This window comes from Octodon degus, unplaced genomic scaffold (genome assembly GCF_000260255.1).
Source record: "Octodon degus isolate 3935 unplaced genomic scaffold, OctDeg1.0 scaffold00074, whole genome shotgun sequence".
Taxonomy (NCBI): domain Eukaryota; kingdom Metazoa; phylum Chordata; class Mammalia; order Rodentia; family Octodontidae; genus Octodon; species Octodon degus.
The window spans coordinates 12,961,153-12,972,212 of NW_004524650.1; positions in this window are offsets into that span (position 1 = coordinate 12,961,153).

Sequence of the window (11,060 nt, forward strand, 5' to 3'; positions counted from 1 at the left end):
ACATATGCAGTGTATTATTTTGAAAAATAAAAAAAAATAAATAAAAAATTAAAAAATTAAAAAAAAAAAAGAACTCCTCTCTCTCTGCAGAGCCCGCGCCAGGTGAGCTCGCGCCGTCCCGGCTGTCCATGGCCCCCAGGAATCCGGCTGCAGGCTGGCGCTGCGGCAGAGCACACCTGGGGAGGACACCAGGCCGAGTGTGCGTGACCGCGAGCGCCTGGCTCTGTCCTGAGAGGGCTGCAGAGCGACACAGGCGCAGGCTCCTCTGTGCCCTGCGCTGTTCCTGCAGGCGCTCACCGAGATGCAGGACAAAGCTCTGCCTGGGACCCAAGAAGCACAGCTGCCCTCTTCTAGTAGTACAGGAGGAGGAAACCCTGTGGGGACTATACCTCAGAGGTGCTTTTCTAGGGTCACTTCTTCCAGTCCACCTTCCTGTGCTCATGATTGCCTTACCGCTTCCCTAGATCTGTCCTCATCAATATGGATGGGGGCGAAATCCTTGATTTGTTTCATTCTCTTGGAGGTTTTTCCCGCTTATCCTAAAGATAAATTCAACTTCTAATGCCCCGCTGCCCAGCCTGTTTCTTCTCTTCTGAGGACTTAGCATTACTGTGCAGCTTGTATGCGCTTATGAGACAGGCAGGCATGTGTGAGCGCATGCAGTGTGCGGGTTGCTTGTTTGCTTTCATTGTCTGTTTCCTTCAATGGAATCAACCCATTTATTCTCTCCTTGAGCATGTGCACCTGGAACATTGGACAGCGCATGACGGATACTCAGTCCATCCTCACTGGAGAATGAGAGACTGAGTTCTAGGATGCCCAGGACCTCTGCTAACTGTTCTTGTCTAGCATGTCGCCCTCTGCCTCTCCCCCCAGTGCTTTACTTTTCTCATTCTATTCTTCCAAAGTCTGGGTATGAGTAGTGCTTTCATTTCCTTTGCTTTTTTATTTTTATTTCTAAAGAGAATAAAAAATTGTTAAAATATTAGAAATGATACACAATTTCAGTATACAAAATAATAGGAATTAAACAATAATTGTTATGTTGCATAAGCTTTTTAAAGAGTTTTTATAGAAATCATAACAATGCACAAAAGGCATTCTGTATCAGGCTTGGATGTGCTAGACTATTTTGTTTTTCTTTAGAAACATACAAAATTCAGAAAAAAATATGCACATCCCACAAGCAGAAAATTGACATGTGTGTACATTGAATAACCACCAGAGATTACTTCAAGGTCTTGTATGCCAAAGAAGGGTTTTTCTGAGTTGTAGGTTGCCATGGCATCTGAATCTGTCATGAAGGACCCCATTTTTCTAGTGAAAAAGAGGAAGAGCACCTTGGACCATTCGATTCACTTTGGACCATGATTTCCAAAGGCCTAAGTGTTCCTGACACATTATTCCCACCCAGTGGTGGTGGTGGCCACTGTACATGTGTATCCTACTGGGAAGTCCTACCTCACAAACTGTCTTAAGGGTCAGAGCCACAGTAAGTGTTATCCTCAGACAGGGGCCTTTGCTTGGAACCAAAGTTAGGACAAACTGACTACACCTTCTCTAGGGTCACCTTAGGAAAAACATAATTCTCATTGAAGTAGATATCTAATTCCTGAAAGTTATCCACAAATCTCACTAATAAGAAATTAACATTGCTTGCTATATTGTTTATGGGTTTCTTCAAAGTATTTGTTCAGATTACCAGATATAGGTATGCAAAAAGATCAAACAATTAAGCATTAACTGTTGCTTTCAATAAACCAATAGAAACTAGTACAATTATCTTAGCTATCTTGTGTATATGTATATTTTCCCCTTCCTTTACTCTTTCTTTCCTCCTTTCCCCCATCTAGTTTTCCTATCAAATTTTTGACAAGTAATGACCCTCTCACTTTTTTTTTGCCTTTGTGGCATTCAAATTATAGCATGTTGAGTATGTATAGCATAAATTTAATAAAGTAAATATCTGTACAATCACTGTCCAAATCAAGAAAGAAATCCTTTCAACACTCGAAAACCCAAATCACAACCCCTCACATTCATTAAAGCTCATCAATATTTTTGTTATTTTTTATTATTATTATTATTTTGGTGGAACCAGAGATTGAACTCAGGCCCTTACACTTGCCAGGGAAGCGCTTATTCCACTAAGCCATCTCCCAAGTCCAATATTTTGGTTATTAAAGCACACTTCTACAACTGCTTTAAAAAATTGCCCTACAGTCTATTATCCATTAAAAACACAAAAAAGTATGAATTTGGTGTTCTTTTGAATAGTTTTGTGTTTATTTCAGCGGTATTTTGCTGCTTTTGTTTGACAAGTTTGACAAGGAGTTTCTAATCATTGTCTAATTGTCACATGTAACTGTAATTTTTAAAATTTTCACTGCCTCACGGTTTCCTACTTTCTTAAGCTACTACAGTTTACCTTTCTATTTGTTATTGATGAACATGGGTGCTATTTCTTGTTTTTATCTTTAATGACTATGTTGTCATGTACATTCTTGCATTTATATTCTGATGCACATGTACACAGCTTCACTTGTACAAATAGGTCCAAAAATGAATACATTGAATTTCTTGTTCAGAGAATAGGAAGTCTTCACCCTCTCTGAAGGCTGAATAATATCAAGCAGCTTATCAGACTTTATGTGCAACTTACTGTACATCATACTCTATCAGTAATTGAGGACTACACACATTGAGTAACATAAGGCAAATGTTTAATCTTTGCTGATCTTTGACCATACGGTTATATGTTATTTATCTCTATAAATAAGTGTGAGCATTTTGTCACTTGAATTTTCTACTTTTTGAACTTTTGTTTCCTCCCAGGGTTTGTCTTTTCACGCTTGCTTTTAGGAGGACATGTGGTGATTCAGGCTTTGAAGGCTGTGCAGCCGCTTCCCCTTCCAGTCTTACTTTCTGTCTGCCTCGGGGCTCAGCACCAGGAGGACCTGAAATTCAGTCTGTGAAGCTAAAGGTCCAGGGCTCGCCTTCCCACTCCCTAGCTCGCCCTGTCACTCTTGTCCTCCTGTCTCCCCCTGGCTTTGATTCTCTGTCTCTCCATTTCCTTCCCCTTTTCCTCTCTCTTTTTTATTTTTCCATTCTTCACTGACTCCTGACCAAAGCATTTTGTCTATCTTTCTTTTAGGAGAATACTTGACTGTCAGTCAGGAGAAGATATATTTCCTTTCCTGGATCAAATAGATTCAAAGTTCATTTTGACTGAACTTTGACTGAAGCTTGAAAGCCTTTAGATAGCCATGTTAGAAAAGAAATTGCAAGAGCAAATAAAAAATGCTTTTTCCCACTCTAAGTAACACCAAGTAACAAAAAAATCAGTTTCATGTGCTCAGCCAAGGCAGGCTGTGGTCCCCAAATGCTTTAAACATCTGAACAATGACTCTACTATCATCCCATTTCATAGAACAGAAGAAAAGAGCCTCCCAGTCAAGGTCCATGCACAGGAATTGGGAGCTTCACCTCTTTGTGGCTGACTCCCTTTGCTTTGCTGCCCCTCTGATTACTGAGAGCGGTGCTCTGCCATATCACCTCATTGTTTCTACAGCTGAGAACACTGACAGTTAGGCATACTCAGCATTAATCAGAAAACAGCCAAGACTGCTATGATGCAGCAAAGCACAGATTTTATGCCCTCTCTATGGAGATCCAACATCGTGCAAAGCCAAATGGCCTGAGTCATGGGGAATTTTACCACGTCACTTTCTACTGTCAGCTGAGGGAGGAAGCATTGCTGGGTGGCAGATGGTCCCAAGCTTGACTGGTACACAAAGTACAGCAGGCTCCTGGGAGCAGTTCTCAAATCCTTTCCACTGTGGGCTCATGTCCATGGGAAGAAAGGCCGACAGGAGTCCTAGGTATTTCTTGCTTTTCATTCACTTCCTTCCCCCTCTCCATGGGACCACAGACACAGAGCTCATCCACTGTTTGGAGAGAAGAAAGCAAAAGAGTAAGATAAAGAGAAGAGGGCAGAGAAAACTCAGCAAGAGAGAATCTAATCTCTTAGTTCTGGACATAGATGAACCACTGCTTCAGCTTTCCATCACTATCAGACACACCGGAGATAAATCAACTTATAAAGACAAAAGGATTATTTTAACTCACAGTTTTAAAAAGTTCAGTCCATGTGCGGGCCCTGTGCATGTGAGCTTGTGGAGGGGCAGCACATTATGGCTGTAGCACAGGGCAGAGCACAGCTGCTCACCTAATAGAAATCAGAAAAAGAAGAACAGAGCAGGATCCCACAGCACACACCAGCCCTCCCACTAGTTCTTGCTCCTTCAAGTTTCCACCACCTCCTAGTAGCACCCAGCCTTCAACACACGGCCCTTTGGGAGCCCTTCCAGATCCACACTGGTGGTGAATCCTCTTCACTGATCCTCCTGGTCAAATGCAACAGTCATGCAAGGTACAGTCCATGGGGATAGAAAAGAAGGAGATGAAGACCTGAGAATCATTCAGTGTCTCCACAGATTTGTTCTAAAAGCATGTCTAGGTGTGTTCCTAAAGTACGAGTAGATGCAGCTCCCTCATGTATGACTCTAGGTGTTATAGCAGGCAATGTTCTCCTGATGGCTTGACTTCTGGTAGTCTGGGTGCACTGTATGGGACAAGGTATGACACCAATAATCCCATAGCCAAAATCTTGTCATTGATGGAATTTAATGACAATCTAACTTTTTCTTCACAAAATGCTGTTTTCTGTAATGATATAGATTAGGATCTTTTAGTTGAATGCTACTACAATGGCCTGACATCCCTCCCCAGGTGCTGTCAGGCCATGTGTGAGGATCTACTGCTGGCAGGGCAATTAGGCTCTGTGAGCTTCCTTACCACTAGGTTGGGGTTGCCAGAGGTGTGAGTGTAGAGTGGCTCTGAAGAGGAAAGTTATGTTTCTCCCAATCACTGATCTGGTATCATCATGAAGGCAGCTTGGACAAGGCAATGGTCCAAATGACAGTTTAGAGTATGTCTAGAGAAAGCTGGCCAGTTATCTACTTCCATACTCACAACAACTTTAGAATGGAATGAAAGCTCACCCAATAGAAAGTAGAACTGAATAAGTCACACCAGCATCACAGAGGAATATAATTTATTTTCTCACAACATCTAAATTTACTTGAGTGTCCTATGAAGTAATGGTGATGCCTTTATGTGGGAACCTCAATGCCACAGAGGCTCTATCCCTGCTCACTATCCTGGCCCTCCTCCCTGCCTACTGCAGTGCGGGATGAACTGAGCCTTCTCTGGAATGAGGGCCTCCCTCTTCCTCTGCGAAGGTGCTGATTCCATATTCTCACAGGTCCGACACATACGGGACAGCCGCTGCAGGATCCCTGTGCCTGCTGCCCTGTTCACGTGCACTGGAAGCACTCACTGACTCACTTCCCTCACTCTTTGGATTAACTCAGATTAGCCTAGTGGTGTGTGCTTGGCCATGAGCCCTGTCAAATAGGATGAGCAGGCTTTAGCTGCAGTTCTGGTTTGTTCTCTAATTCATCACAGCTACTGAACACAAAATAAGCTTCAGAAAGCTTTATAGAATACCTGATAAGCTTATTATAGTTTGTGGGCCCAGTTGGAGGTTTTCAACATTTCCTAAAGGTGGAAACTGACTGGCTAATAAAATCCTGCTGTAGAATAATCTGACTTTCTTTAGACTCTGAGTCTGAATTAATACATTTACAGGGGCTTTCCTCAAGCTGAGGTTGAGAAACATCTGGTTTCTCGTTGGGGCCCTGACTAGTAGACCTAGTATTATAGTTCATACTTTGGCATCCCCTGCTGCATACCAGCTAAAATGGCCTTGAGGTTATTTGGCTTCTCCCCTCGACCCATTTTATAATCCCACTCAGATCCTCTTGCAATGAAAATAACGCAATACTTGGCTGCTTTTCAGAGGCTGAAGTGGCAAAGGCTTCATCATGGATCCTTGGGATCTGGCAGGGCTGTCTCTGGATCAGTCTCCAGTAGTAGAGACCTGACAGGACTTCCCTGCGAATTCTGTCCTGCTCTCCCCTAACTCTTTAGACCTCGATTTCTAGAGCTGTAGGTGAGCACCAGAGCTGCTTCCCAGACCCACCGGATTTCCCCTTACAAATACAACTCATCTTCTGGTTAAAGAGCCCAGAGTGGTCAGCTCTTACTGAATGAGTGCTACTTAGGAAGTTAAAAAGGGCATAAGGTCTATCCTCAGAAAAACCTCACATAGCTAGGTGAAGGTACAAAACATACATGTGTGAGGGCTAGGAGTATAGCTCAGGAGCATAAGCGACTGCCTGGCAAGTGTAAAGTCTCGATTTGATCCCTAGTACCACAAAAAAAAAAAAAAAAAAAAAAAAAAAGCATACACACCTGGTGACAAAAATCTGAAAAGTCAGACACTATGTAAATTCCATCAACAGATTTATGTTACATTTCCTTTCAGATAACAGCATAAACTTTAAGCTATTATTATCACCAAAAAAAAAAAAAAAAGAAAGAAAAGAAAAAATGAGAGCAAAACAATATAAGCAAAATATTCTGGAAAATGACAAGTTTAGGTCAGATTATAGGAACTTACCAGAGCAGATGAGAAAGCCTGCCTGTTGACTGCTTGTGCCACCACCAACCGCCTGCCACCAGCTTGGGCATGCAAATACAGTGGCAGGAGCTTTAAGCAGACCAATTTCTCTCTTCTCAGGCTGGAAGACACTGTAACTGTGAGTTTTTTTTTAGTTATTTAGAATCAACAACTAAACAAGTGGAACAGTCTCTGATACTGAAATCCTGATTGGGAAGAAGAATCAGAAAAGGAGAAGGACAATCACTAAAACCGATGGAAAGGAAGCGCTCAATGTGAGTCCATGACCGGCAGGTAAGCACCAACACCCTTGATGCTACACGAAATGCTGCCCATGTCTAGGGCAGTTATAGAGTATTACATGGTGAAAAGCAACACTTCTGCAGGCCAGGTCCAGGCCTCCTGGCCCATCTGTGGGCAGCTATGCCAAAGCTCTTGCCAACTGGTGGCCTTTTTCCCTGCTCAGCTCAGCTGGCACGCATCCTGCTGAAGCCTGTGCCACAGTCTCCAAGACAGAATTTCCACACTGTGAGGATCAACAACAAAGTATAAGACCCAACTGACTGGTAGGGGTTCTCCTGATCCCCAGAAGGACAGAAGACCTCTGCCCCCATAATCTACTCATTTTCATATAGTTCGGTCAGTGCTTATCCTGAACACTCAACAGCTATCTTCATCGTTTGTGTAAAGGAAACTGGAGGAAAAGTGAGTTGCTCTCTTCTTGGCTAGGTTTTCTGGTCAGCCTCTTCTGTCAAGGACTCTCAGTGTCTATGGAGCTGTGATGTCTCCAGTGCCTGGTGAGGTCTCTGGATTGCTGATGCCCCTGATGTCTGGTGAGGTCTCTGGGCTGCTGTCCAGTACAGTCCCAGGGCTCTTGTCCCCTGAGCTCTCCCCAGGTTTGGTAACATCCTCCTGGCAGGCTCACCAGATGTCACAGTTGAATGAGCCAAGGTGATGAAGGGTGGACCTTAGTGGAAGATGTAGGATGCAAGTAAATGTATTTAAAGTATATAAAAAGGAAGGAAGTAGAGTTCATATTACATGGGAATACATCTTAAGTAAGATACCCACATATACTCTTTGTATAGGCATTTTAGGAGTTTGGAAGGTAGGTCAGACTGTTGTATAAATAATTTGCATAGGGCTAGGGAGATAGGTCAGCAGTCTAACCACCTGCAAGGTCCCAAGTTCAATAGCTAGCACCACATGCCATACTGGCCTCCAAACTGGGCGTGGTGATGCACACTTGTAATCCCAATGCTGGGGAGGCTGAGTCAGGAAGATCACTATGAGTCTGAACTTTGTATCAAGATCCCGGTCTCAGATAAATAAATTGAAATAGGCTCTGTGCCTTCTGGGAGACTATGTACCCTTTAGGATCCTGTGTGTGCATTGATTGCATCATGTCCATGCTGTGCTAGGGAGCCCTTGAGCCAGTGACTCTCCTGAACATGCACTGATCATGCTCCGAGGAGGTCAAGGACAGCTTCAGTACCTCTAGCAGATGTCTTTGGAGCAATCCTTGAAGTGGGCTTACTCAACAGGCTCCCTATTCAGCTTTTAACTCCATTTTGGACTGTGGTCCATACTGCTCCATAGAATTCTAACTCCTGTCTCACTGGTTTCTGGTAGTTACTGAGACACAGGTAGCTGCTCATAGCAGCCGTTCTTTCTTTCTCCCATATAACAGAGCTGAGTTGTTCTGTTGATTCTATCTTCTGTTTTGTAATCAAAGTGTAAAGCCCCCCCCCAAAAAAAAAATTTTTTTTAAAGTTCAGACTCTGGTCACAAGGGACCACCTACTGGTCCTTGACTATAGGGCTTAAGTAACCCTTATCTTGGAACCCAGATGAAGTCATAAAGCCTCAGGCCTGGCTTAGGTAAACATTCCACCTCCAACCTGGGGGCATCCTTGTGAAATAGGACACCTTGCATAGACAATCCCACCAGTTCTCGGAATGAGGCTGAAACCGCATAGTTAACTATTTAGTTGCCCTGTAGCCTACCCCACTTAGTTTCCTCAAAAGGTCATATATTCTCAAACCCACCAATTATTTTTGGAACCAACCCAAACTAACCAATGCCATTTGCTTCTGTAACCGCGCCTGCAAAATCCCTCCTCCCTTTGTCTTTGGGGCTTAAAACCACCACCCACGGTCAGTTCCGTTTGCTCTCTGTTCCTGCATGTTCAGACCGCCTTGTGTGCACACAGTTAATAAAATTCCCTTTGTTCTTTGCATGAGAGACCGACTCTTGGGGTCTTCCTTCGCAGCGACTCGACCCTTACAAAAGTACCTTCTTACAGTAGTGGCATGTACTCAGTATTATTTGATGGATTCACATATCTGCTTGTTTTTGGGTTTTTTTTTTTTTTTTTAACCTTCATTTTCCTTTAATTTCAGAAATCCTGTGTGAGATCTCTGTATTTCTCCCTAAGGTAATGCAGAAGATTTTTTTTTTCTTTTTGGCTCCGAATGCCCTCAGGGCAGTTTTGGCTGACTGGAGATGTGGGGATCACAACTTGAGCCTGACAGATCTGTTGAAGCAACCACTTAAAGAACTGAGCTATGGGGCAGGCCCCAAGGCAGAAGGATTTTTTTTTTTTTTGGCTTCCCTAAGGTAATGATGGGGCACTCCTATTTTCCTAAAGCACAGCAACCTAGTAAATGTTCACAGGTGGCTTAGCTAGAGAATTGGGAAACCAGCATGAGTCATTCTTTCCTAGAGTTATAGGGGTCCCAACCTGTGTACACACCTTCCTTCATAACTATTGAGTTTGGGGTCTAAACTTTTCCCAGATCAAAGTCATTGTTCAGGCAGTGGATTGGGAAATGTTACTGGGTCTGCCCTCAGTTTCCTGGAAAGCATCCTTGATTCCCGTTGATTCTTTTTTTTTTTTTTTTTTTTTTTTTTGCGGAGCCAGGGTATGAACTCAGGCCCTTGCACTTGCCAGGGAAGTGCTTATTCCACTGAGCCATCACCCTGGCCCCTCCCATTAATTCTTTTCATTTCTTTGGACACCAACCTTTTGGACCATCTTTGGATGCAGCCCCTGGCTTGTGACTCCAGCAGGGCTGCTAATTACTGTAACTCTCTCTGCTTGGAGTCTCATGATTCCCTGGTGAGACCTGGCCACTCTGTGACAGCTCTGGCACCTCCCATTAGGGGATCTGTCTGGAAAAGTCACTTTGTCCCCTCTGCCCTGGACACCATAGAGAGATAAGCAATGAATTATAATGATGGAAGGATCCATCTCAGGAGTGCATGTGTGATAATCATATTTCTAACAAATTAAATCTGTAATTCAGAGACAGGAAGTAGAGGCTATATACTTATTCAGACTCCAAAGTCACAGGAAAACACATACATTAATTTTGAAACAATATAAGAAATGAGAAACAAGGCCAAAAGTAAAACAGGATTAAGATGCAATTTTTTATTTCATGAAGAAATCCAAAATTTCAAAACAAAATAATAGCAGAATAATAACAGCTAAAACATTGCATATCACTAGTTATTCAGAGTACAAGATACAGGCATAAAAATACTCCAAATGATATCAGCACAAACCTTTATTTTGAATGAACTAAGAGATACTAGCAGTGTAACTATTCTATATTTTTATTCCTTGTTCTTTCCTTCCTACTTTCTCTTTTCTCCCATGCTAATTCCTCTTTCTTTTTGAAAAATTTCTTGCCATTTCACAATATCCATAAGTGGGCATCTGAGAAGAGTGAGAATGTCTCAGATGATGAAATACAAACAGCAAACAAAATATATGAAAAATGTTCAGCACCATTGGTCATTCAAGAGATGCAAGTTAAAACAACACCAAGATTCTATCTCATCCAAAAAGAATGGCCACTATTCAGAAATCAACAAACAGGGGCAAAGAGACAGCTTAGGGGCATAAGCACCTGCCTGGAAAGTGCAAGGTTCTGAGATTGATCCCTAGTACAAAACGGGGGAGGGGGGGGAGATAGAGAGAGAGAGAGAGAGAGAGAGAGAGAGAGAGAGAGAGAGAGAGAGGAGAGAGAGATCAAGCAACAATGAATGTTGGGGTGCTATGGGAGAAAAGGAATTCTTTTCAATGTAGACTGGTGGAACCACTGTGGAAGTAAGCATAGAGATTCATAAAAATACTAGGATTATGTTGCAAATTTCATGCTTTCTTATAATGAAATCTTAGTCTTAGATCTCTCATTGAACTGGCAGGTATCATCCTAGCAAGAATGAGAAATGTCACTGTGCACTAGCCAATTCCACTTTCGTTCTTATCATTAGTACTGCTACAGTTCAAATTTTCTACTGCATTTCCCAATTTTGTAATACAAGCTTCTTAAGAAAGTAAAAAAGAAGGCGTGTAAAGGAAGTCGTGTGTCCTTTCCACTGCTGATTCCACACTTTCTCCCAAAAGAGACCCAAGGATGCCAGGGTGGTCTCATTAAGTGTTTGAAAAAAATTTTACGTGTAA